The sequence below is a fragment of the Ranitomeya imitator genome, chromosome 2 (genome assembly GCF_032444005.1).
Source record: "Ranitomeya imitator isolate aRanImi1 chromosome 2, aRanImi1.pri, whole genome shotgun sequence".
Lineage (NCBI taxonomy): Eukaryota > Metazoa > Chordata > Amphibia > Anura > Dendrobatidae > Ranitomeya > Ranitomeya imitator.
In genome coordinates, this window is record NC_091283.1 from 435,023,726 (window position 1) to 435,051,327 (window position 27,602).

Consider the following 27,602-nt stretch of genomic DNA (forward strand, 5'->3'; position numbering starts at 1 on the left):
GGAGGATGCAGCATTGCTTCACTTCTCCTATTTTAATTGATAATGTAGAAATGCACCTGATGGCTTCTTTTCTTTATTTCCTGCTTCTTTTTGTAACAGAGAAGAATAAGAGAAAAGGTAAAAGACAATAGCTGCTGTTTAGTAAAGCCACTGACTTTCCATGTGAAAAGCTCTTGTATGTGTGGCCATTGTGCAGGGACTGGACACAGTAGGTGTGATACAATGAGTCATTGCTCACAGATTTCAGAGTTCTTGCTTCTCTTCTTTGCTGTGGCATCTCTCAGGCCACATTTCTGCTTAACATGTTACTTTATTTTACAAGTTCAGGAAATATTTAATTTACTCATTCCTCGATCACACTCTGATATCCACTGACATCCCATCTGTTCTAACCATAGAAATATCAGCTGCTTTTAATTACTGCAAGTGCGTCTTGTGTTCCATACATGAATATGCATATCTCTGTGTCAGGGACAAAGAAAGAAGTTCTGTAAAGGATAATTTGTATTATATATTTTGACTGACAAATACTATTTTACTGTACTGACAATATGTACAAGAATATAACTTCTATAATACTGTCCTTAAATGCAGGACTATAACTACTATAATACTGCCCCTATGTACAAGAATATAACTACTATAATAATGCCCCTATGTACAAGAATATAACTACTATAATACTGCCCCTATGTATAAGAGTATAACTACTATAATACTGCCCTTAAATGAATGCAGGAATATCATAAGTATATAAGGGGACAAATAAGTATATAAGGGGACAATACAAATATCTCGCTGAGGATCTGTTTATACCAAGGAAGGTGACGGGCACAAGGGGGCATTCTTTGCGTCTGGAGGAGAGAAGGTTTTTCCACCAACATAGAAGAGGATTCTTTACTGTTAGGGCAGTGAGAATCTGGAATTGCTTGCCTGAGGAGGTGGTGATGGCGAACTCAGTCGAGGGGTTCAAGAGAGGCCTGGATGTCTTCCTGGAGCAGAACAATATTGTATCATACAATTATTAGGTTCTGTAGAAGGGCGTAGATCTGGGGATTTATTATGATGGAATATAGGCTGAACTGGATGGACAAATGTCTTTTTTCGGCCTTACTAACTATGTTACTATGTTACTATGTTACTACTATAATACTGATCCTATGGACAAGAATATAACGACTATAATATTGCTACCTGTGTGCAAAAATATAACTACTATAATACCGCGCCTATGTACAAGAATATAACTACTATAATACTGCAACCTAGGAATAAAAATGTAACTACTATAATACTGTCCCTATGTACAATAATATAACTACTATAATACTGCTCCCTATGTCCAAGAATATAACTACTATAAAACTACCCCTGTGTACAAGAATATAACTACTATAATACTGCCCACTATGTACAAGAATATAATCACTATAATACTGCAACCTAGGAATAAAAATGTAACTACTTAATACTGATCCTATGTACAAGAATATAACTACTATAATACTGATCCCTATGTACAAGAATATAACTACTATAAAACTACCTCCTATGTACAAGAATATTATCTCTATAATACTGCTCCTATGTACAAGAATATAACTACTATAATATTGCTCCCTATGTGCAAGAATATAACTACTATAATACTGCTCCTATGTGCAAGAATATAACTGTTATAATACTGCTTTTATTTACAAGAATATAACTACTATAATACTACCTCTTATATACAAAAACATAAGTACTACAAAACTGCCCCCTATGTACTAGAATATAACCACTATAATACTGCTCCTGAATGCAAGAATTAACTGCTATAATACTGCCCCATGAACAAGATTATAACTGCTATAATACTGCCCCTATGTACAAAAATATAGCTACTATAATGCTCGTCCCTATGTGCAAGAATATAACTACTATAATACTGCCCCTATATACATGAATATAACTTCTATAATACTGCCCCCTATAAATAAGAATATAACTACTATGATACTGGTCCAATGTACAAGAAAATAACTACTATAATTCTGCTCCCTATGTACAAGGATATAACTACTATAATACTGCTCCTATGTACAAGAATATAAATACTATAACACTGCCCCTATGTGCTAAAATATAACTACTATAATGCTTCTCCCTATGAGCAAGAATATAACTATTATAATACTGCCCCTATGTACAGGAATATAACTTCTATAATACTGCCCCTATAAATAAGAATATAACTACTATGATACTGGTCCAATGTACAAGAAAATAACTACTATAATACTGCTCCCTATGTACAAGGATATAACTACTATAATACTGCTCCTATGTACAAGAATATAAATACTATAACACTGCCCCTATGTACAAAAATATAGTTACTATAATGCTCCTCCCTATGTGCAAGATTACAACTACTATAATACTGCCCCTATGTACATGAATATAACTTCTATAATACTGCCTTCTATAAATAAGAATATAACTACTATGATACTGGTCCGATGTACAAGAAAATAACTACTATAATACTGCTCCCTATGTACAAGGATATAACTACTATAATACTGCTCCTATGTACAAGAATATACTATAACACTGCCCCTATGTACAAAAATATAACTACTATAATGCTGCTCCCTATGAGCAAGAATATAACTACTATAATACTGCCCCTATGTACAAAAATATAGCTACTATAATGCTCCTCCCTATGTGCAAGAATATAACTACTATAATACTGCCCCTATGTACATGAATATAACTTCTATAATACTGCCCCCTATAAATAAGAATATAACTACTATGATACTGGTCCGATGTACAAGAAAATAACTACTATAATACTGCTCCCTATGTACAAGGATATAACTACTATAATACTGCTGCTATGTACAAGAATGTAAATACTATAACACTGCCCGTATGTACAAAAATATAACTACTATAATGCTGCTCCCTATGAGCAAGAATATAACTACTATAATACTGCCCCTATGTACAGGAATATAACTACTATAATACTGCTCAATTCGTGCAAGAATATAACTACTATAATATATCTTCTATATGCAAGAATATAACTACTATAATACTGCTCCCTATGTACAACAATATAACTACTATAATACTGCTCTCTATGTGCAAAAATATATCTACTATAATACTGTCACCATGTCCAAGAAAATAACTTCTATAATACTGCCCCTATGTACAAGAATATAACTACTATAATACTGCCCCTATGTACAAGAATATAACTTCTAAAATACTGCCCCCTATCAATAAAAACATAACTACTATAATACTGGTCCGATGTACAAGAATATAACTACTATAATACTGCTCCCTATGTACAAGAACATAACTACTATAATACTGCTCTCTATGTGCAAAAATATATCTACTATAATACTTTCACCATGTACAAGAATATATATCTTCTATAATACTGCCCCTATGTACAAGAATATAACTACTATAATACTGCTACTATGTACAAGAATATAACTACTATAATACTGCCCCTATGTGCAAGAATATAACTTCTATAATACTGCCCCCTATCAATAAGAATATAACTACTATAATACTGGTCCGATGTACAAGAATATAACTACTATAATACTGGTTCTATGTACAAGAATATAACTACTTTATTACTGCACCTATGTACAAGAATACAACTACTATAATTCTGCCCCTATATCAAGAATATAACTACTATAATACTGCCCCCTATGTACAAGAATACAACTACAATAATACTGGTCCGATGTACAGGAATATAACTACTATAATACTGTTCCCTATGTACAAGAATATAACTACTATAATACTGCCCCGTACGTACAAGAATATAACTACTATAATACTGCCCTTATGTACAAGAATATAACTTCTATAATACTGCCCACTATGTACAAGAATATAACTACTATAATACTGCTCCTATGTACAAGAATATAACTACTGTAATACGGCTCCATATGTGCAAGAATATAACTACTATAATATGTATGTTATGTATATATGTACACGTACATACTGTTGTGTGGATGTTGATTCATTTTTGGTGTAGCCTCATCGTAATAAATAATCAGCGTTTTTGAATGGTGTATACATTTTCTTAAAATGAGGGGAAAAATAAAATAATAATAATAACAAACAAGGTTCCCCTGGCAATTTCACCTGCATTTAGGGTACTTTCTCCATATACTGAGTTGTATAAATCTGCATTGAAATGTTCTTTTTCTCATACAATCACTTTATCATTGCACTCAATAGCATTTTGATGCTAATCAGGTTTGCATTCATTTGACCACAGAGGTGTAAATGCCTCAGTCCTTTGTCTTTCATAAGGCCCTGTTTGGTTTAGGTGGGAGAGTCCTATGATCTACAAGCCATTTGCTTCTCAATGTAAAGAAGATGCATGAGAACCAACCAACCTAAATAACTACAGATGATGGGCAACAACAACAAACACTAATGGCTGCTAATACATAATTTGTAAACCAAAGAAGATGTCCAAGAATGTTTTTCTTTAAATGGCTGGAAAGTGGACGCTGCCATAGTATATCGCTATAATTTTTAACCCTTTAAGTCTCCCCACTGCTCCAGTGCTGCCTATCATATAGTCCTGCTGAACTTGTAGTAATAAAGACTTTTCCCATATTGTCTTCAGTCATCGTTCAGGTAGGGTTATATATTATGTTCCAGTGGAGCGGCAGTGGGTAAATGACTCATCCAGTGCTTTTATACACTGACGCGCTTTTTTTTTTTCCTTCTGCATCTTTCACTATATTATTTCAATGACAACATTTTATTTTTCCATTTGTTTTATTCTAGAGTATGAGAATCAGAATTTTATCCAGGTCCTACGCCGGATAAAGCAGGAAGGTAATCACTAAGAGAAGATTCTTGCACTTTGTACCTGTTGCGTTATTACTTCTGCTTGTATAATACAGTTTACACAGCGTCTTGGGAAGGTTACTGTGACAAAGATCTGCCTCCATGTTATCACTGAGTGATTAATCTCCACATTACACTACGTGTATGTACTTTAGGCCCCCTATACACTTTAGATAGGGTTCAGCCAACAGCAACCTTGCCGACTATCCCATACACAGGAACGCCTGTGTCCTCAGTGAGAGACTCTTCTGGGGGCGTCTTATCACTCAGAGAACAAAAGGATTGGCAATCCAAAATCTGACATTCCGGATCCTTATCTCCCTCTTTAGATCATCGACTGAGCCTCTCGATATCAGAGGATTTGGCCAATATTTTTGTACATTTATGGGGGCCTTTACAGAGGATATGTTCATAAATAAGAAATATCCTTAGCAACTAAAAGTCCTTCAGTTGTCCTCTAATGTGGTGTTAAAGGGAACTTGTCACATCCTCAAACGCTATTAACCTGCAGATATGGGTTGAATCTGCAGTTAAATTACATTCTAAAGCTGCCCGTCAAGTGCACTTCTTCCCTGCAGCCTCCGGCTTTCAGTCATAGAGGTGTGGTCGGCGCTGCTTCAGTCACCGTTTAGTATATAGTAAGTGGCGGCAGTGACTGGTGGCCTTCCGAACCTGAGTGTTACAGCATCACATATTTCTATTCAACTGTCATGCTCAGGTCAGATGAGACTCGGTTGGTCCGGGTATTGTGGTTCGATAATAGTCTGATTTATAATGACTGTAGAAAAGCCGCGGAGACACCATCACGTGTTTCTCAATGCAAACAATAAATAGCCAGGTCTTTCACCGGGAAGGAACAACCACGGGAAGGGCAGCATCCAAAAAGGAAAACCACCTATGACAAAACATGGTATCCATCCACAGACAGCTGTTTCGGGGTATTTGCCCCTCATCAGTGTGGAGTAGGAAACTGGCTATTAGGAGCAGTGCCTAGTAAAAGGACTATAAACATAAGGATGAATGACCTCGGGGAGATCAAAACATCCAGCACTGCGGAGACACCATCACGTGTTTCTCAACACAGTGATCCAAAACACTGCCCCCATCCCTTATGGGAAATATGCAAATGCATGTAGAAAAGCCACGGAGACACCATCACGTGTTTCTCAACGCAAGCAATAAATAGCCAGGTCTTTCACTAGGAAGGAACAACCACGGGAAGGGCAGCATCCTAAAAGGAAAACCACCTATGCCAAAACATGGTATCCATCCACAGACAGCTGTTTCGGGGTATTTGCCCCTCATCAGTGTGGAGTAGGAAACTGGCTATTAGGAGCAGTGCCTAGAAAAGGACTATAAACATAAGGATGAATGACCTCGGGGAGATCAAAACATCCAACACCGCGGAGACACCATCACGTGTTTCTCAATGCAGTGCTCCAGAATACTGCCCCCATCCCTTCGGTGGTCTTGGGATTTCAGAGCTTCCGTCTTGGGATTTCAGAGCTTCGGTGGTCTTGGGATTTCAGAGCTTCGGTCTTGGGATTTCAGACCTTCGTTTTTGGGAATTCAGAGCTTCGGTCTTGGAATTTCAGAGCTTCGGTCTTGGGATTTCAGAGCTTTCTTCTTGGGATTGTCAAACACCCAGCAAGTTCATAGGTTAGATCCTATCCTAAGAGATATTATTTTAGGAAGAACCCTTTAGTTTTACTCGCTGAAATTATTGCCGCATTGGCTGAGTGACAGCTTATTTGGTTTTTAGAATAAAGAAAGGGGGCAATGTCTGTAAATAAATATAAATGAAAAACGAAATTCCCATTTGCTTTTAGTTTTGGCGGTGGAGGGATGCGATTTGACTTGTATGACACGTGCCCAATGTCAGACTCACTCCTGCCTCTATGGGCCCATTGTTAGGTATCTGAGTCATGTTGACTGTAGGGTGTATAGTAGCAGTCGCAATCTGTCATCCGCAGAGAGTTGTAACTTCACAGCAGCTGGAGAACCACAGGTTGTAGAGAAGCTGCAGCTCCAGAGCACAGTCCTCCAGCCTGGTAATATGATGCAGCTATTGTGTCAGCAGCGGTGGTTTATATGACGGAAGTTACAGCCCAGTCCTCACATCTACAGAGCCTCTCATGTGCCTGAAAAAGGACAATCCATCACATGTGATGCAGGAATTGTAGCAGAAGAGACGATTGCATAACCCTGCTTGGGAACTGTCAATGCTAGTAGCTATAATGGTTTATCTAGGCATCTTGTGCAAGTTGTATATAATGCAATTTGTCACTGAAACACTCTGTTGCTGGTTCTGTATCTGAGTGCAACACATACTACACACACAGAGCACTGAGATCACTGATCCAAAGCCACCACTGGAAACTATGAAATGTAGGATCACTGCACCCATATTCGGAATGAGGAAAGGGGAGGACATTGCTGCCCTACACTTCTGGCTGCTGCCTATTTTCCCTGCGGAAAAAAAGGAGCAGAATTAAAATGTACTTGCATTTTTGTTTACTTTTTTTTTCATGCATTTTTCCGTTTTACTGTTTTAGCAAAGTGAATGAAATCTCATGCACACATTTTTTCCTTGCAGATTCAAAGCAGTTTCAAATCTGTCGGATGACAAATCTTTTGGCGTTTTTGTAGTATTTTTCACCCATTCAAATAAAGAGGGAAAAAACTCATCACAAAATGATGCAAAAAACTTGCATATTTTACCCAGTGCTTTTTCTGCTATCATATCAGTATTTACACCAGAGTTTTCTATTGCAAATACTGAAGGTGTGCACATACCCTTATGCTGCAAGTTCTAAGTAATGCAGTAACACGTACTGTTTTCAAATACAACCTACTATATTGTCAAACACTGTAGCAAATATTTATATAAAGCACCCACATAATACCGCATACAGTGACATAAAGTTATGTTTTTGCATTCTTCTGTGTCCAGGTTTGGGAGCCGCAGTTCTCCTCTGTCTGACAACACTTGCTTATTGCCACTGACAGGTGCATTATATCAACCTACATCAGTGGAAGTTGCAAGCCAGGGAATGAACCAGTCACTCCATTAGGCCGGTTTCACACGTCAGTGGCTCGGGTACGTGAGGTGACAGTTTCCTCACGTACCGGAGCCACTGACACACGTAGACACATTGAAATCAATGCATCTGTGCAGATGTCATTGATTTTTTGCGGACCGTGTCTCCGTGTGCCAAACACAGAGACATGTCAGTGTTTGTGGGAGCGCACGGATTACACGGACCCATTAAAGTCAATAGGTCCGTGTAAAACACGTACCGCACACGGACGTTGTCCGTGTGCAGTCCGTGTACCGTGCAGGAGACAGCGCTACAGTAAGCGCTGTCCCCCCCCCACGTGGTGCTGAAGCCGCCATTCATATCTTCTCTGCAGCAGCATTTGCTGTAGAGAAGATATGAATAATCCTTTTTTTTGTTGTTTCTCGTGTTTAACATAAAGATCCATGTCCCCACCCCCCTCCCACCCCCTGTGCGCCCGCCCGCTGTTATTAAAATACTCACCCGGCTCCCTCGCTGGCTGGCGCTGCTTCCTGTCCTGGCCGCACCTTCTACTGTATGAGCGGTCACGTGGGGCCGCTCATTTACAGTAATGAATATGCGGCTCCACTCCTATGGGAGGTGGAGCCGCATATTCATGACTGTAATCCAACCAACGCTGGTCCTGGCCACCTGTCTCCACGGACTTCTGAGGACGGATTGACATTGGTTCCCCTATTCCGGTGGTTTAGCTCATTATACATTGGCTTTGACTGGCTCCACAACCCAGCAGCTACACAAATCTTCCCACAGTACTGGCTGTACTCCTCAAAGGTATTCAAGTGTTGCTCTGGCTGGTCTCCTATAGCGCACAGCAAATGGTACATAGACCTGTCTGCCCTGCACCACGGCGACTACGGCACCAGTGCCACTAAGCCATACGAATCTCCCCACATGATTGGTTGTACTCTCCCAAGGTATCCTACTTGTACTCAGGCTGGTCCCTTAAAGCGCAGAGCCATTGATATACACCAGTCTGCCCTCCACCACGGCGACTACGACATCATTAATACTAAGGTTGTTTACCTTTTTTTCTCTTGGCTGACACCCCAGCAGCAACATTTACGCATGCAAGGGAAGAATCTACTACCTAAGGCGATTTAGTGATCAAGGCCACGGGCTGGCCGAAACGTTTTTGTACTTATCGCTTCACCTGAACATTTATCTAATAAAAGCATCCACATGAATTGAATCTCTTCATCGTACGAGTGCAGTGATTTTACGTTCTATAATAATAATAATAATAATAATAATCTTTATTTATATAGCGCCAACATATTCCGCAGCGCTTTACAGTTTAACAGTTTCAAACACAAACAGTAACAACGTTAACAATACAATAATTAAAGTGAAATAAGACGACCCTGCTCGTGAGAGCTTACAATCTACAATGAGGTGGGGGAGATACAAAGTACAGGTGTGTATTTACAATGATGTATTTACAATGATGGTCCAGCCATCTTCAGGGGGTGGGGGGTAGATGGAGATAGTGAATGGGCTACACACACACAAACATAAAATGACTTTGATTACTGAATGTGATAGGCTGCTCTGAACAAATGAGTTTTGAGCGAGCGCCTAAAACTATGCAAATTGTGGATGGTCCTAATATCTTGGGGTAGAGCATTCTAAATGGATCCCTTATCTGTGACCAGCTGTATTGGTGTCATTAAATAATGCCCATGGAGTAAAAGTGTCAAACTGCAGTTCGACAAAAGTGCAAAAACCATCCCATCACGACAAGGTGTACCAAGTCGGGTCAGTACCTAACTCTTGTAGCTCACTTCAAAATGTGTCAAAAGACATCAAAATGGATAATATAGATTATTTTTTGTTGTTCTGTTTTAGTCTTTGTACTTTTTTAAACTGTTCATTTTGTTTGTATAGCTTTCCATGGGCAGGTGTCTGAACAGTCGGGACCTGGTCCTGCTCTTACCTATTTTGAGGTCTGCTGACACATAGTGAGGACTACAAGATCTATAGACTGTCCAAACTATGGTGCACCTTGTCACGTTGGGAAGGCCTTTATGCTTTTTTGAGCAAAACAGAGTTAACTAAGTACCCTATATTATTGACATGTACTGTTATTATTTATTAATTTACGTATCACAGGGTTATTTGCTCATGTTGTTTTTACTTAGGTTCTGTTTGTTAAATGGCCACAGTGTGAATACACACCTATGCATTGCACTTATACCAACATGTGCTCTGGCTCAATTTTTGGGGTTTTGATCAACAATCCCAAAAGAAAGAAAAACAATAGGGAAGAGCAAAAAGATAGGTTTAAATCAGTAGCGTAGCTACTGGGGGGGCAGAGCGTGCTGGCGCCCCGGGCCCGGTGCTCTGAGGGGGCCCAGCCGGAGCTACGCTACTGTAACTGTATCGGCGCATGCATAGCGCTGTTACAGTTACATTCTGCGGCAGAGCAGGGAGAATCGATCTCCCTGCTCTTCCGCCCGGCCGTTATGGGGCCCCTGAGCCAGCAGTGGGCCCGCCTGTCATCGCCGAGTCAGCTGTATCAGCATTTAGCCGATACAGCTGACTGCAATGATGAGGGAAGGAGCGCTGCGCTCCTTCCCCTGTCTGACGTCGGCGACGCTGACAGGGGGTGCGATGAGTCACTGCCCAGCGCCAAGGCGAGCGGGAGCTCAGAGCAGCGCAGGAACCAGGAAGAAGAGGTATTTATTTATTTTTTTAAGGGGTGCTGCCTTATAGTACACAATCTGCCTATGGTGGGGTCTGCCTAATACTACAGGGTCTGCCTATGGGGGGGGTCTGCCTGTAGGGGGGTCTGCCTAATACAAGGTCTGCCTATGGGGGGGTCTGCCTAATACTACAGGGTCTGCCTATCAGGGGGGTCTGCCTAATACTACAGGGTCTGCCTGTGGGGGGTCTGCCTTATACTACAGGGTCTGCCTATGGGGGTCTGCCTAATACTACAGGGTCTGCCTATGGGGTGGTCTGCCTTATACTACAGGGTCTGCCTATGGGGGGTCTGCCTAATACTACAGGGTCTGCCTATAGGGGTGCTGCCTTATACTACAGGGTCTGCCTATGGGGGGGTCTGCCTAATACTACAGGGTCTGCCTATGGGGGGTCTGCCTAATGCTACAGGGTCTGCCTTTAGGGGAGTCTGCCTTATACTACAGGGTCTGCTTATGGGAGTCTGCCTAATACTACAGGGTCTGCCAATGGGAGGGTCTGCCTAATGCTACAGGGTTTGCCTATGGGGGGTTTGCCTTACACTACAGGGTCTGCCTTTGGGGGGGTCTACATTATACTACAGGGTCTGCCTATGGGGGGGTCTGCCTTATACTACAGGGTCTGCCTATGGGGTGCTGCCTTATACTACAGGGTCTGCCTATGGAGGTGCTGCCTTATACTACAGGGTCTGCCTATAGGGGTGCTGCCTTATAGTACAGGGTCTGCCTATAGGGGTGCTGTCTTATACTACAGGGTCTGCCTATAGGGGTGCTGCTTTATACTACAGGGTCTGCCTATGAGGGGTGCATTATACAATATTGAGGACTATCTGGTACATTATACTATATTGAGGACTATCTGGTACATTATACTATATTGAGGACTATCTGGTACATTATACTATACTGAGGACTATCTGGTGCATTATACTATATGGAGGCAATCTAGAGGGGCATCACACAGTGTGGGGATTACAGTGTTGGAGCCATCAGTTTGGAGGCTACTAAGGGGTTAGTATACTGTGTATAAGAGAGCATCATACTGTGTATAGGGGAGCTGTACAGGCGGAGACTCGGGACATTATTAAATGTAAAGTGGGCACTTATTGTTATAGGGGAACTCAGGTTACTGTGACTATCAAAGGGGCACACAGGACAATATTACTTTCTAGGGGGCAAAATATGGGCACTGTTTTCTAGGGCACTTGCACCTGGCATTGCTATATTATAGAGGGGTGACTTAGAATTTAGAGGGCAGAGAATCACACAGCAGGGGCAGTAATAGGGACACATACGGCAGTAGCGGCTCAGTATTGGGGTATCAAGTGCAGTAATAAGGACTCATACGGCAGCAGCGGCTCAGTATTGGGGTATCAGGGGCAGTAATAGGAACACATACGGCAGCAGCGGTTCAGTATTGGGGTATCAGGGACACATACGGCAGCAGTGGCTCAGTATTGGGGTATCAGGGGCAGTAATAGGAACACATACGGTAGCAGCGGCTCAGTATTGGGGTATCAGGGGCAGTAATAGGGACACATACAGCAGCAGCGGCTCAGTATTGGGGTATCAGGTACAGTAATAGGGACACATACGGCAGCAGTGGCTCAGTATTGGGGTATCAGGGGCAGTATTAGGGACACATACGGCAGCAGAGGCTCAGTATTGGGGTATCAGGAGCAGTAATAGGGACACAAACGGCAGCAGCGGCTCAGTATTGGGGTATCAGGAGCAGTAATAGGGACACAAACGGCAGCAGCGGCTCAGTATTGGGGTATCAGGTACAGTAATAGGGACATATACGGCAGCAGTGGCTCAGTATTGGGGTATCAGGGGCAGTATTAGGGACACATACGGCAGCAGGGGCTCAGTATTGGGGTATCAGGTGCAGTAATAGGGACACATACGGCAGCAGCGGCTCAGTATTGGGGTATCAGGAGCAGTAATAGGGACACAAACGGCAGCAGCGGCTCAGTATTGGGGTATCAGGTGCAGTAATAGGGACACATACGGCAGCAGCGGCTCAGTATTGGGGTATCAGGTGCAGTAATAGGGGCACATAAGGCAGCAGCGGCTCAGTATTGGGGTATCAGGGGCAGTAATAGGGACACATACGGCAGCAGCGGCTCAGTATTGGGGTATCAGGTGCTGTAGGACACATACGGCAGCAGCAGCTCAGTATTGGGGTATCAGGTGCAGTAATAGGGGCACATAAGGCAGCAGCGGCTCAGTATTGGGGTATCAGGGGCAGTAATAGGGACACATACGGCAGCAGCGGCTCAGTATTGGGGTATCAGGGGCAGTAATAGGGACACATACGGCAGCAGCGGCTCAGTATTGGGGTATCAGGTGCAGTAATAAGAACACACTACCACTGACCATATGGCGGTAATATCCATATTGGTCTTTATATAGAGATTATCTTCAGTAACAGGGCGGTCATCTGCTGAGGTTCTCCTTCACTATTAGGGTGCATCACCCAGCTGTAATCAAGGTTACCTGGATAGGGGCCCACTCAGAAGCTTTACCCCCACCCCCCCACCCGAGCCAAAACCCTAGCTACGCCTCTGGTTTAAATATACATGTAAAGAGGGAAGCAGGAAGTCTTATTTATAATACAAGGAGAGGGGAATTCCTGTCCTTACTTGATATATCTATATACTGTCTGCATGTGTAAGCAGATTGTGCGCTGTCACTACCAAATGCTGAGACTTCAGACATAATAAGCAGAGAGAATTCTCTTCAGAGGAAATATTGTTTATTACCAAGCAAGGTCTTCTTCAAGGCTGCAAACCTGTCATAAAAGTGGAGACTGTATCTCACATTCAATGTACACACACAGCCCAGTCATTACTGAGAAAGGAGAACCCGAGGGCCCGAGCTGGACAGTCTTGTCCATTCTAGTTCATCTATCATGAGATAGTTGGTTCTCTCTGTTAAGTAGCCAATATAATGTAATGATATTTTACAATCCAGTGCTCACCACCCACCCCCGCCGTCAGCAGTGCATAAACTTACACTATGCAAACCAAGTGGGGGAGTGGGTTAAAAAATGAACTGTATCAAGGGTTTTATCTGAAAGCAGTATGATGTTGAGGTAGAGACATTGATTCCAGTTTTGTGTCACTTACTGGGCTACTTGCTGCAGTTTTGATGAAATCACAGTTTCTCTGCTAAAATCTACCAGTTCTCTCTCTGAATACTGAGCTCTGTATAACCCTGCCCACACCTTTGATTGGTAGCTTTCTGTGCACATTGTGCATAGGCAGAAAGCTGCCAATCAGTGATGGGGCAGTTATACAGAGCTCATGAATATGGTGGACTACATGGCAGCAGGTTTACTAGTCCTCTAGTGATAATCTCCTGCTGATAAAACCGATTTTATCAAACGTACAGCAATCAGCCCAGAAAGTGACACATCGCTGCAATCAGTGTCTCTTCCGCTACATTACACTGTAGAAATTTACCAATGTGTGTATTGTATCATTAAATTATCACCCTTAAAATTCCTAAAATTAGGCAAAATGAGCCATGCAATTATGGCTTAAAGGGCTGTCTGGCTTTATGATATTGATAACCTCTCCTCTTGATAGCTCATCACTATCAGATTAGTGGGTGTCTGACACCCAGTACCCCCTCAGAAAAGCAGTTTACAGCTCCAGCGGCAAAGGGATATAAACAGTGAATGGAACTGAAAGAGCACAACAACGTTCACCCATTAATCAATAACGTTCACTCATTAATTAATATCATAAGGCCGGACAACCCCTTTAGTAATCACATGAGCAAAACTGAGAAATAGCCCTGTAGTAATAGTCAATAAAGTTAGCCATAGATTTTAAGGCTTATTCACACGTCAGCATTTGGTCAGTTATTTTGCATCAGTATTTTTATGTGAAAACATGGAGTAGAACTTACAGGGAAAAACTAGAATTGAAAGCGTGACACCTGCTCTGTGTTTTGGGGACACTCCTGGTTTTGGCATCCAAATACTGATGTGTGAGAGATAGATGTCCATCCTGACTCCCTCCCTAAGCTTTCAGCCCACCTACACCAAAGGCAAAATTCTCTGTAGAAAGGGGGGCATTTGTGCCATTGCTTATCTCCAGGGCCGGCCATCTGGCAATTCTGGCAAATGCCAGAAGGGCCTATCTGGTCGTGGGCTGCCTTGTCTGCTATGTTGTTGGCAGCAGGGCTGTGGAGTCGGAATCGTGAAGTCTTAGCCCATTTTGGTGGAGTTGGAGTTGGTGTCATGGAAATTGAGGAGTTGGAGGTTTGGCTTACCGACTCCGCAGCCCTGGTTGGCATAATCGATGTTCTCAAGACACCCATGCTGTTAAGAGTTGTGATGGAGCACAAATATTGGTCTTGTAGTAAATCTTTCTTTCCTCCATACAGGGTAATATTAGTAATATATCCCATCTGGTGCTTGGTGACGGGGACAACATGGGACTGTGTGATTTCAAATGCCAGGGCCCAGTCCATAAGCCTAATGTCTATGACCAGGTAATTGTAAGTCAATTTACATGTCAAAATACTTGGTTGGAAAGTCCAGAAGATTCTGTTAGATTTCTGTAGACCGGCATTGCCAACTTCAAAGTCATGTGTTGCAGAACTGCGAATTCTTGTCTGTTGTCTAATAGCCATGTGCTCCTTCCAGCAAATGGCGGCTATAAACACAATGGCAATCCCCCTGACTCAGCTGCTCCCTGAACTCTCTCTTTTCATTACATCCTTAGGTGCCAAATTACTTCACAGAAACCATGGAAGGTGAAGCTTCCACAATAAAACAATGCCAGAATAATGTGCATATTTTTATTTGCACAATTCAGGTTTAACTCAAGTATTTGATTAAGCAGATGGTTGTATTAGCAGTCAGCACTCCACACTCAGGTCTGGTTAATAATCCTTTGGCTAAACGTTTTAAGCTTGTAAAAAAAAGCAGAATTTTTGTATTCAAATGTGTAAAAATGAAATCCACAGTACCTAGATTATGCTGCTTCTAGAAAAAAAGAAACTAAACAAGAAATATGTCAGAAAAAAACCTACAATATACTACATTTCATAATTCCCACTGATCTGGAACTGATACAGATTTTTCAGAAAACAAAAATGCGAAACCACGATAATGAATTTATTGTACAGTTATGACAATAAAAAATGATGGGGCAGATGCACTAATTAATGTAAATGCGCCTGAGTTTTGTCAGAAATCGAACCAGAATTCCATGTCCCGCATTTAATAAGGGTTTTAGACACTTATGGTTGAAATGTATTATGACGCAAGTTTTGCACACCAGTCTTGAACCTATAGCTGCTAGAATAAGGCGCGTCACATTTATTAAGAAGTGTGCGCCTCTTAATAAATTTGGGGCATCTTTTGGTGGTCTTTGTCCCAGAAATTGACATCTATGTGCAGACTTAAGAAAAAAAAAGAAAACGATCTCACCGTACTTACTCTGATATAGTTTTAAACTAAAATATATGGCAGTTTTCTGGTTTGCCACGTTTTTGCACATGTCTGAGAAAGACGAGTGCTGCCGGGACTGAGACCAGACCATGGCCACAGTGACTAAATTGACTTTATTCAAGTGAATGGCTCCGTCAGGGCTCTGTCGGATGTTAGGCTCACCAGGTGAGGTGAATCTTGTAACCCCCTGATCCATTGGGCACTCGGATCCCAGGCGTTGATGCAGTAGGTAGGAAGGCTCATGGGCAACGAGGACTTGGCACAAGGCACACTCAACTCAGGAGAAGCAGGGTGGATGAAATGGAACCTAGCAGCTAAGAAAGCAAGTAAAAACACATTATGAAAAGAAAGTGGAGCACACCAAACATAGAGCTCTAGAGTCTCAATCCAAAGACTAAGGTGTATGTCTTAATGGACCTTAAATTGGCCTAGGGAGATGATATCATTGCTCTACTCTTTGCAATCTGCAAAACCCAACACAGAGCATAGTAGAAAGCACAGGACCCAAAGAAATAAAACAGGATACCTGAGACAAGTGTGTACCATCAGGGTTCCTGTCAAAATACAGTTTTTCAGGAATTCCAACTTGTTGTAGTGCTCACCTGAGAGCACAGTATTAATGTGAATCTAGTCATAAAGAGGTTGTACCAACTTTGGAAGTTATTCCCTATCCATAGAAAAGGGGATAACTATCCTTTCACTGCAGCTCTGAAGAGGTAGATCTGATCATGGGCATCTCTGCTCTATTCATTTGCAATGGGAACGCCGGAGATAGCCAAGTGCAGCGATCTCCGGGTCTTCAGCACTCACATCAAGCATGAATGGAATAGAAGTGCGCATGATTGACCATGGCACCATTTACACGCGGCTCTTCAGAGCCCCTGTACTTGGAATCAGTAGGGGTCCAAGTGGTCGGACCCTCAATGATCAGGACGTTATCCCCCATCCAATACATAGGGGATAGCTTGCCCACTTGGTAACACTTTGAATGAGGGTGTTTATGTTGATCTGAATGGTTGCTGCAAGCGCCTTTTAGAAGTGGGACAGATTTATTATGTTATACCCTCGGACCAAGCTCCACAAGATTTATTCTATTTAAAGGGCCACTGTCACCCCCCCTCCAGCCGTGCCGTTATAAACTAAAAGAGCCAACTTGTGCAGCAGTAATGCTGCATTCTAACAAGGTGGCTCTTTTAGTTTTTGTTTCTGTTATTCCCACAATAAATGTATTTATAATTCTGCTGAAATACCTATCTTTGTCCATGGAGGCGGGTCTGAAGCCTCCTCTTAGAAGCGCCCAACTGCCGTCAGTCATCTCTTGTGTAGATTTTCGCCGCCCCCTCAGCGCTGTTATTGTGTGAATTCCGGCGCCTGCGCTCTGCTCTTCTGCCTTGCGCAGGCGCATAGAGCATTTGCCATCCTAGCGCTGGTGCCGGGTTCCGTTCTGCGCCTGTGCGGGCAGTGCGGCCACCCTGTTACTGAATCCTCGCCCCGCACTGTGTTATGCATTATGCACAGTGCGGGGCTGGGATTCCTGGGCATGCGCTTTGCGCTTCTCAGACGCTTCCCAGGTCCCTCGCCTTTCAGCGTTGCCGGAATATACAGGTATCCTTGCCGGCGTTTGGAACAGCCGCACAGAACCACGCTGGAAGGCGGGGGACCTGTGGAGCGTCTGACAAGCGCAGTGCGCATGCCCAGGAATCCCAGCCCCGCACTGTGCATACTGCATAACACCGTGCGGGGCGGGGATTCAGTAACAGGCTGGCCGCACTGACCGCACAGGCGCAGAAAGGAACCCGGCACCAGCGCTCGGACGGATAATGCTCTATGCGCCTGCGCAAGGCAGAAGAGCAGAGCGCAGGTGCCGGAATTCACACAATAACAGCGCTGAGGGGGCGGCAAAAATCTACATAAGAGATGACTGACGGCAGTTGGGCGCTTCTAAGAGGAGGCTTCAGTCCCGCCTCCATGGACAAAGATAGGTATTTCAGCAGAATTATAAATACATTTATTGTGGGAATAACAGAAACAAAAACTAAAAGAGCCACCTTGTTAGAATGCAGCATTACTGCTGCACAAGGTGGCTCTTTTAGTTTATAACGGCTGGAGGGGGGTGACAGTGGCCCTTTAAGTTTTTTGCCCTTTTCAATGAAAATGCTTAGCGTTTCATTTGAGAAAAAAAAAAATAACAGTGAAAGCACCAATATAGTAGATGTAACTGGACAAGAAGTAAAAAAAAAATGTTTTTTTTTTAAATTTTAGAGCAATGCTCTAAGCTGTCAATGATCAATAAATACAAATTCCACAATAAACCAAACTTACTGATTATATTTTAATTAAAGTTAATCTAAATGTGTAATGATTAAATAAAATAGCCAAATACCAGGAGCAAGGGGGCAAAACAATAAAATACCAGGAGCGAGGGGGCATCACTGAAATACATTGGAAACGTGTTCTTCTGCAAGGTGGACCAAAGCAGTCAAGTGAAAGTCTCTTTCAATCCTCTCTCAGAAATAATTGTCCCAATGACAGAACTCCATTCCTTAAACATAAAACCTGTGACTTACACAGAAAATATCTTTTGCTGACTTTGGGGTTAGAGTACTTACTTTTTCAAACATGTGCCATGTCTTGTTCACAGAATTTAACTAAAATTTATTGCACTTGCAAATAAACAGTGTATTCTGTTTAATTGATTACACTTGTCTTACAGTCATGACTGAAAGTGTTGATATCTTTTAAATTGTTCCAGAAAATGTAGTATTTTTCCCAGACAACTATTGCAATGACACACGTTTTGTTATAAACATGCATATTTCCTTTGTGGAAAAAAAATGGCAAATTGGACATAATTTCACACAAAACCCCAAAAATGGGCCAGACATAATTGTTGGCACCCTCAACTTAATATTAAGTTGCACACCCTTAGGAATAAATAACTACAATTAATGGCTTCCTATAACCATTAACAAGCTTCTTACACCTCTCAAATGGAATTTTGGACCACTCTTCCTTTGCAAACTGCTCCAGGTCTCTAATATGTGCCTTCTCCCAACAGAAATTGAAGATCTCTGCACAGATTTCATGATGCCTTGCACACAGCCAGGGAGCCCAGTGCCAGAGGCAGCAAAACAACCCTAAAACATCTTTGAACCTCCATCATATTTGACTGTAGGTACTATGTTATTTCTTTTGAATACAAAAAAGATTGCATCTATCGTGCTAAAGCATATCAACGTGAAATATATAAAAAATGAATAGCAATATAGCTTTTGAAAAATAAATGAGACGCTTTGCACAAAATGTGGCCAAATAATGTCTGCCCATCAACAAGACATGGCTTTACTGAGAGAGGTGTCCACATTCACCCAAGAATTCAGAAATCACCCTAAGAGATGTATTTACATTGGTTAGAGACTTTGAGACCACCTTGATGTTGGTTGATGGGCAGACATTATTTGGCCAAATTTGGTGCAAAGCATCTCATTTATTTTTTCCTAATATTCAAAAGCCATATTGCTGTTCATATTTCATATATTTCACATTGACATGCTTTAACATGATAGAGTGAAACCTTTTTTTGTATGTTGTATATGGAGATAAGCTCTATCATGATCTCATATGTCCACAAGACACTTTTACAGAAGAATTTTGAGCTACTCAAGTACATTTTGGCAAACTGCAGTCTAGCATTTTCTATGTCTCTGTGTCAGCAGCAGGGTGCTACTGGGTCTCCTGCCATAGCGCTTCATTTAATTCAAATGTAGATGGATACTATGTGCTAACACTGATGTACCTTGAGCCTGCAAGACAGCTGAATTTCTTTGGAACTTGATTTTGGCTGCTTTTCCAGCATCTGAATTATCCTGTGTTGCAAACGTTCATCAATTTTTCTCTGTCGTCCATGTCCAAGGAGATTAGCTATAGTGCCATGGGTTGTAAGTTTCTTAATTATGTGGCGCTCTGTGGACAAAGGAACATCAAGATGTCTGGAGAAGGACTATGTATTCTTGAAATTGTTGATACTGTTTAACAATTTTGGTTCCCAAGTCCTCAGACAGTTCTATTCTCTTTCTGTTCTCCTTGCTTAGGGTAGCACACACAGACACACAATGCAAGAGTGAGTCAACTTCTCCCCTTTTTATCTGGTTTCAGGCTTGATTTTCATACTGCCCACATCTGTTGCTTGCTACAGGTGCGTTTGGAAGAGCATCACATGCTTGAAACAAAGCTGTTTACCCACACGTTTGGAATGGTACCAACAATTTTGTCTGGCCCATATTTGGGGGCTTTGTGAAAATATATCCAATTTGGCTTTTTTCAGTTTCTCTTTTGTTTTGTTCCAATACACAAAAAGAAAACAAACGTGTGTATAACAGAACATGTGTAATTGGGAGAAATACTTAATTTTATGGAATAATTTCAAGGGGGGCCAACACTTTTGGCCATGACTGTATATGATCTCTCATCCAATTTATTTAGCGATATTGGGTTCGATTTGCACACACCAGTCTTACTAAAGAGCACGCCGGAGGACAATGACCCTAATTACTTTTAAAGGTACATGCTGCTTAATGATTTCAGGGGAACTGTTAACTGGCGTACCTTTTCATGGATTTGACACCCCATTCTGCTCATGCTACATCCACATGGACGTTGCAAGCCGAGACCGGCGTGTAAATGCCAAATGTTACAATATTTTTGCGCATCTTTCAAGTTGCACAAGAATATTGCTACTTATTATGTTGTTTTAAACCAGAATTTTGGAGTAAATACCTTAATGAATTGACTGCATTGTTTCCAAAACCCTTTCAACCATGTCTGTACTTTTTTCATTTGCTCTCTTCCCTATTTCCCTACCATGATATAAATTATCTACTGTTTGGATACTGCGTAGCCAGCATTCTCATTTTCAATTCTCTTTTTTTTTTTTTGCATTTTCCCTTTAGCATTTTTTTTTTTCTGAGGAATAAAATAAAGACATTTCTCAAAAAATTACTCTCCACCTCTCTTTCTTTCCCTTCTTTTTATTTCCCTATTATATGAGCAAGCTTTAGAATATGTTCACACTACGTCTTTTTTCTCTAGTCAATATCGTCCATTTTTCAAGCAGAAGACGTTTCACTTTTCACTGACATTTTGTAATCCTGAAGCGGCTTTTTTGTTTTTTTTTTTAGTCTTTTCTTGAGTGCTTTTTCAACATTTTCCTTTCTTGTCATCGTTTTTTTCATCATTTTTGGGACGTCTTTTAAATGGTGTTTTCCAAACTTTTCTTGAAATCCATAAAGCAATTAAGAAGTTGCTTGTGTTTAAAAAAAACAAAAACGAAAATGCTTACATAATGCTCGAAAAGTCTCAGGGGCACCTTCTTTTTCACCTCCCTACTGACTTGTATTGTAACGTATTTTGTGAAAAATGCCTGAAGAATGGACATGTCACTTCTATTCAACGCTTGGCTTCTGTGAAAGCCTGATGAGTTTACAAGACGCTCAAAATCCTGAACATATGAACAGTGAATGAGTAGTTTTTCGAATGAATGTGACAATTCTTTCTTGTGCTTTGTGCGCAATTTTTGAAAGGGCTGTTATGGAAGACCCGCTCAAAAAATGGGGGAAAAAGAGGCAGTTTGAACATACCCTTTCCTTGTCCTCTTTCCACCCTCTCAGTGGTGTAACTAGGTATGATGTCCCCCATTGTGGGCCCTTCCTGGTGTAATGTTCCCCATCATGTAATAATGTACCAGATCCTGGGCCCTTCCAGTGATAATACCCTCCATACTGGGTCCCATGCTATAAACCCTATCCTGGGCCCTTTCCTGGTTTAACACTCACCATCATGTAATAATGTACCCTTTATTTAATAATGTCCCCCCTCCGAGACCCCTTCCTATGATAATGTCCGCCAACTTCCAGTAATAATGTCACATCCTGGACCCCTCCAGTAATAATGACCAACATCCCGGGCCCCATCCTATAACAATGTCCCCCATTCTGAACTCCTTCCAGCATAATGTCCCCAATCCTGGGCCCCTTCCTGGTACAATTTCCCCCCCCCAGTCTGAAACCACCATTGTTATGTCCCTGCACCCTCTTATACCCTTTGTTGAGTATTAATTGGGTGAGCTTAGTACAACTGTATCACATGCAGCTTTAGATGCCAACCTATATCTCCAATTTGTTTTAAATACTATTTAGTTGCTCAACAGGTTATTTTTTGTCAGTTCAAAAATTGTCAAAATACTAATAAAAATGTGAGTATAAAAAATTGTAATAATAAAGGTAATACATTTTAATTTAGAACATCTCATAGTCAACTTTTACAACAAATTCACAAGCAAATTTGCGTTACTAATTTCGCACTGCAGATCGGCTGCAAATGATGTAACAACTCATGTGAAATATTAAAAAAAAAAACAGTCCACAAGTAGCAGAAAAAAAAAATCTATGAATGAAAACAAGCATGGTGCAAAAGTCCTCCATGGATACATACTGCTCCGAATTATTGAGATTTAGCTTGAATTTCTTGCTGTTTACTGTAACAAATGATTTCACAATGAGCTGGTCCTTCCTGCCACAGGAGAAACTTTGTGCCCTGCTGATAGTGATCAGTTACTTCTAGTTGGGTAGATAAGTAGACCATTTGGGGTCAGAGGTGAACCACGCCCTTCTGCATTCACCGCTCCTCTTATATTTACTTGTCAATTAACCAGTGCTGAGCAAGGGCAGGCAATGTCATATCGATCTGAAAAATCAAAAAATGATTGCTACCGAGAGCAGACAAGTCATTCCACGGATCTAGGAACAAGCGCAGTTACATTCTGCTTCCTGTAAAATCCTCCTCCACACTCTGTCACACAATGACTGTACGCAGCAATTCCTTACACATTACAACAGCTGTAAAAGTAGAAAAACCCTATGAAATCACCTTCATGACACTGGTAGAACTTTGGGGAATATTTACGAGGTAGTAATTACAAAACAAAAAGAACACAAAAAGCTAATATTAACCCCTTAGTGACGGAGCCAATTTTTGAAAATCTGACCAGTGTCCATTTATGTGGTAATAACTCTGGAAGGCTTCAACAAATCCCAGTGATTTTGAGATTGTTTTTTCATGACACATTATACTTTATGATAATGGTAAATTTAGGTCGATATGTTTTGTGTTTATTTATAAAAAATATCAGAAATGTGAGAAAAATGTAAAAAAATTAGCAATTTTCAAACTTTGAATGAGTATCCCTTTAATCCAGATAGTGATACCACAGCAAACCATTAATAAATAACATTTCCCTCATGTCTGCTTTACATCAGCACTGTTTGTAAAATGTTCTTTTATTTTGTTAGCATTTTAGGAGGCTTAAAATTGAAGCAATAATTTTTAACTTTTTTCAAGGAAACTTACAAAATCTATTATTTTAGGGACTTATCCATGTTTGAAGTGACTTTAGGGGTCCTATATATTGTAAAACCTCCAAAAGTGATACCATTTTAAAAACAGCACCCCCAGACATATTGAAAACTGCTGTCAGGTAGTTTATTAACCCTTCAGGTGCTTTTCAGGAATTAATGCAAAGTGTCCTGACAGAAATGAAAATGTGTGTTTTTACCCCCTAAATGCCTCTAACTTCTAAACAGATTACTACAGCCGTCAGACTCTAAGGCCGCTATTTGGTCATGAATTGCCATGGCAAACAACAGGACCACAAATTCACGATCTGAGTGCACCAATTGGGATAAAGAGGAAGCCCCCACCCTCTGTTAACCATTTATAATGATGCAGTCACTATTGACAGCAGCATCTAAGGGGTTAAACAGAATTGGATGGTGCAAATACTGAACATGGCTGATGCAGCAAGTTGTCAGCTATAGTGGACAGCTAACAGCTGCTGGATTGTCACCTGTATGGGGAGGCTATTCTCATATCTCAGGTCAGTTAAAAGACGTATTGGCGGTCATTAAGGGGTTAAAAATGAAGACAAGTGCTGAAACATAATTCAATATTATCTACTATATAATTGTCAAAGGGTCACTTCCGTCTTTCTGTCTGTCCTTCTGTCTGTCTTTCTGTCACATATATTCATTGGTCACGGCCTCTGTCTGTCATGGAAATCCAAGTCACTGATTGGTCGCGGCAAAAACAGCCACGACCAATCAGCGACCGGCACAGTCCGGCGGAAAAATGGCCGCTCCTTCCTCCCAACAGTCAGTGCCCGCTCCGTACTCCCCTCCAGTCAGCCCTCACACAGGGTTAATGCCAGCGTTAATGGACCGCGGTGTAATGCACTCCTCAAGAGAGGCCTGGATGTCTTTCTGGAGCAGAACAATATTGTATCATACAATTATTAGGTTCTGTAGAAGGACGTAGATCTGGGTATTTATTATGATGGAATATAGGCTGAACTGGATGGACAAATGTCTTTTTTCGGCCTTACTAACTATGTTACTATGTAACACAGCTATTAACCCTGTGTGACCAACTTTTTACTATTGATGATGCGTATGCGGCATCAATAGTAAAAAGATCTAATGTTACAAATAATAATAATTAAAAAAAAAAAAAGGTTATTCTCACCCTCCGCCGTCGCGTCCTCTCCTCGGCAGTGCAAGCGGCATGTTCCGGGGCCAAGGATGGTATGCGAGAAGGACCTTCCATGACATCACGGTCATGTGACCGCGACATCATCACAGGTCCTGCGCTCATCCAACCCTGGAACCGGTAGCTGCCGCCTGCACCACACGCAGGCGACAGGACTACAAGGGCTCCCTCAGAAGATGAGTATATGTTTATTTTTTATTTTAACTCTTTTTTAACCTGTTACATACGTGTCTGGGCAATATACTACGTGGCTGGGCAATATACTACGTGGCTGGGCAATATACTACGTGACTGGGCAATATACTACGTGGCTGTGCTGTATACTACGTCGCTGTGCAATATACTACGTGACTGGGCAATATACCCCGCACGTTCCAGTTCACCAAACAATTTTGCCCCTATCTACATAATGGGGAAAAAGTGAAAGGAAAAGTGTTGGAGGCAAAATCACAGCTGCCAGATGTGATCAAGGGGGACTTAAAGAGTGAGAGCGATGGCGCCAAAGAGTATATACCGTACAGTTGCTAAGGTGGGGACCCGACATGGGATACTCACCATACACGGGGATATGAACACACACACACAAAACGCGCCACACACTACCACGTGCTTGAACACATATACCACCCTCAGCACACATTTCACCACACATACACCAATCTCGCCACATAAAAGTCGAAACACAAAAGTCGCCACTCAAAACTCGCCACGCGCAAAATTCGCCACATGCAAAACTAGGCTCACGCAAAACTTGCCACACGTGCAAAACTCACCTCATGGAAAACTCACCACATGCAAAACTTGCACACGCGGAAAAATTGCCACATGCACAAAAGTTGCAACACATGCAAAAGTTGCCTCACACAAAACTTGCACATACTCAAAACGCACCACACATAAAACTCGCCATGTGCAAAACTCGCCATGTCCAAAACTTGCTGCGCGCAACTTGCTACACTAACCTGTTACATACAACTCGACACACAAAAAGTCGCTACATGCATGTCGCCACACGCAACTCAACACACACAACTTGACACATGAAACTCGCCCTAAAACACACACAAGTCTGAAATTATCCTTCAAAAATAAAAATCTGATTAATAAGCAGACAAACTACAAGAGCAACAAATGTACCATATAGGAAATACGTCAGCTGTCAGTCACATGACCTGTCTATTATGTGTATGTGTGAGCTAATATATACTGCCAGGGGGGAGGGCTTCCTGTTGGCTGGGGATTTATCAGGCTGCCAATTTAGCTTACAAATACTGAGGCAAAAATACTGACGAAATAACGTGTGAATGAGGTCTAATACCGGAGGAGATGACACACAGATATATACTATATACAGGAGGAGATGACACACAGGTATATACTATATACAGGGGAGATGACGCACACATATATACTATATACAGGGGAGATGACACACAGGTATATACTATATACAGGAGGAGATGACACACAGGTATATACTATATACAGGGGAGATGACACACAGGTATATACTATATACAGGAGGAGATGACACAGGTATATACTATATACAGGGGAGATGACACACAGGTATATACTATATACAGAAGGAGATGACATACAAGTATATACTATATATAAGAGGAGATGACACATAGGTATACACAGGAGGAGATGACATGCAGCAGGTATATACTATATACAGGGGAGAAGACATACAGGTATATACTATATAGAGGAGATGACATACAGGTTTATACTATAGGAGGAGATGACATACAGGTATATACTATATGCAGAAGAGATAACATACAGGTACAGTTAGGGCCAGAAATATTTACTTCACTGAGAGTGTTCTGGACTTCAGTTGATGTTGTGAACGGGTTCTTCTTCACCAAATTAAGTATGCGGCGATCATCCACCACTGTTGTCATCCGTGGACGCCCAGGCCTTTTTGAGTTCCCAAGCTCACCAGTCAATTCCTTTTTTCTCAGAATGTACCCAACTGTTGATTTTGCTACTCCAAGCATGTCTGCTATCTCTCTGATGGATTTTTTCTTTTTTTTCAGCCTCAGGATGTTCTGCTTCACCTCAATTGAGAGTTCCTTTGACCGCATGTTGTCTGCTCACAGCAACAGCTTCCAAATGCAAAACCACACACCTGGAATCCACCCCTGACCTTTTAACTACTTCATTGATTACAGGTTAACGAGGAAGACGCCTTCAGAGTTAATTGCAGCCCTTAGAGTCCATTGTCCAATTACTTTTGGTCCCTTGAAAAAGAGGACGCTATGCATTACAGAGCTATGATTCCTAAACCCTTTCTCCGATTTGGATGTGGAAACTATCATAAATCCAGCTGGGAGTGTGCACTTTCAGCACATATTATATATATATAATTGTATTTCTGAACATGTTTTTGTAAACAGCTAAAATAACAAAACTTGTGTCACTGTCCAAATATTTCTGGCCCTAACTGTATATACTATATACAGGAGGAGATGACATACAGCAGGTATATACTATTTACAAGGGAGATGACATACAGGTATATACTATATACAAGAGAAGACATACAGGTGTATACTATATATAAGGGAGATGACAAACATGTATATACTGAGGTGTGAGGTGAAAATGAAAAGGTGTAAGTGCAAAATGAGAGGAGTGAGGGAAAATAGTGGAGTGATCAGAAAATGACAGATGTGAGGTTGAAATGACAAGTGTTAGGGGGGAATGAGAGGAGTGAGGGGGGAATGAGAGGAGGGGGAAAATGAGAGGTGTGAGGGAGAAAATGAGAGAAGTGAGGTGCTATAACTAACCACAGATAATTACTATGTCCAGGCAACGCCGGGCTCTTCAGCT

General features: G+C 41.5%; 1 long non-coding RNA gene across 1 annotated transcript; it reads left to right on the forward strand.

Moving 5' to 3' along the window:
- On the forward strand, positions 1-27,412 carry LOC138664315 (uncharacterized). The gene is made up of 4 exons (XR_011318326.1): positions 1-117; positions 4,849-4,899; positions 19,219-19,331; positions 26,807-27,412. It is a non-coding gene; the product is annotated as an uncharacterized lncRNA (long non-coding RNA).
- The last annotated feature ends 190 nt before the right edge of the window (positions 27,413-27,602 follow it).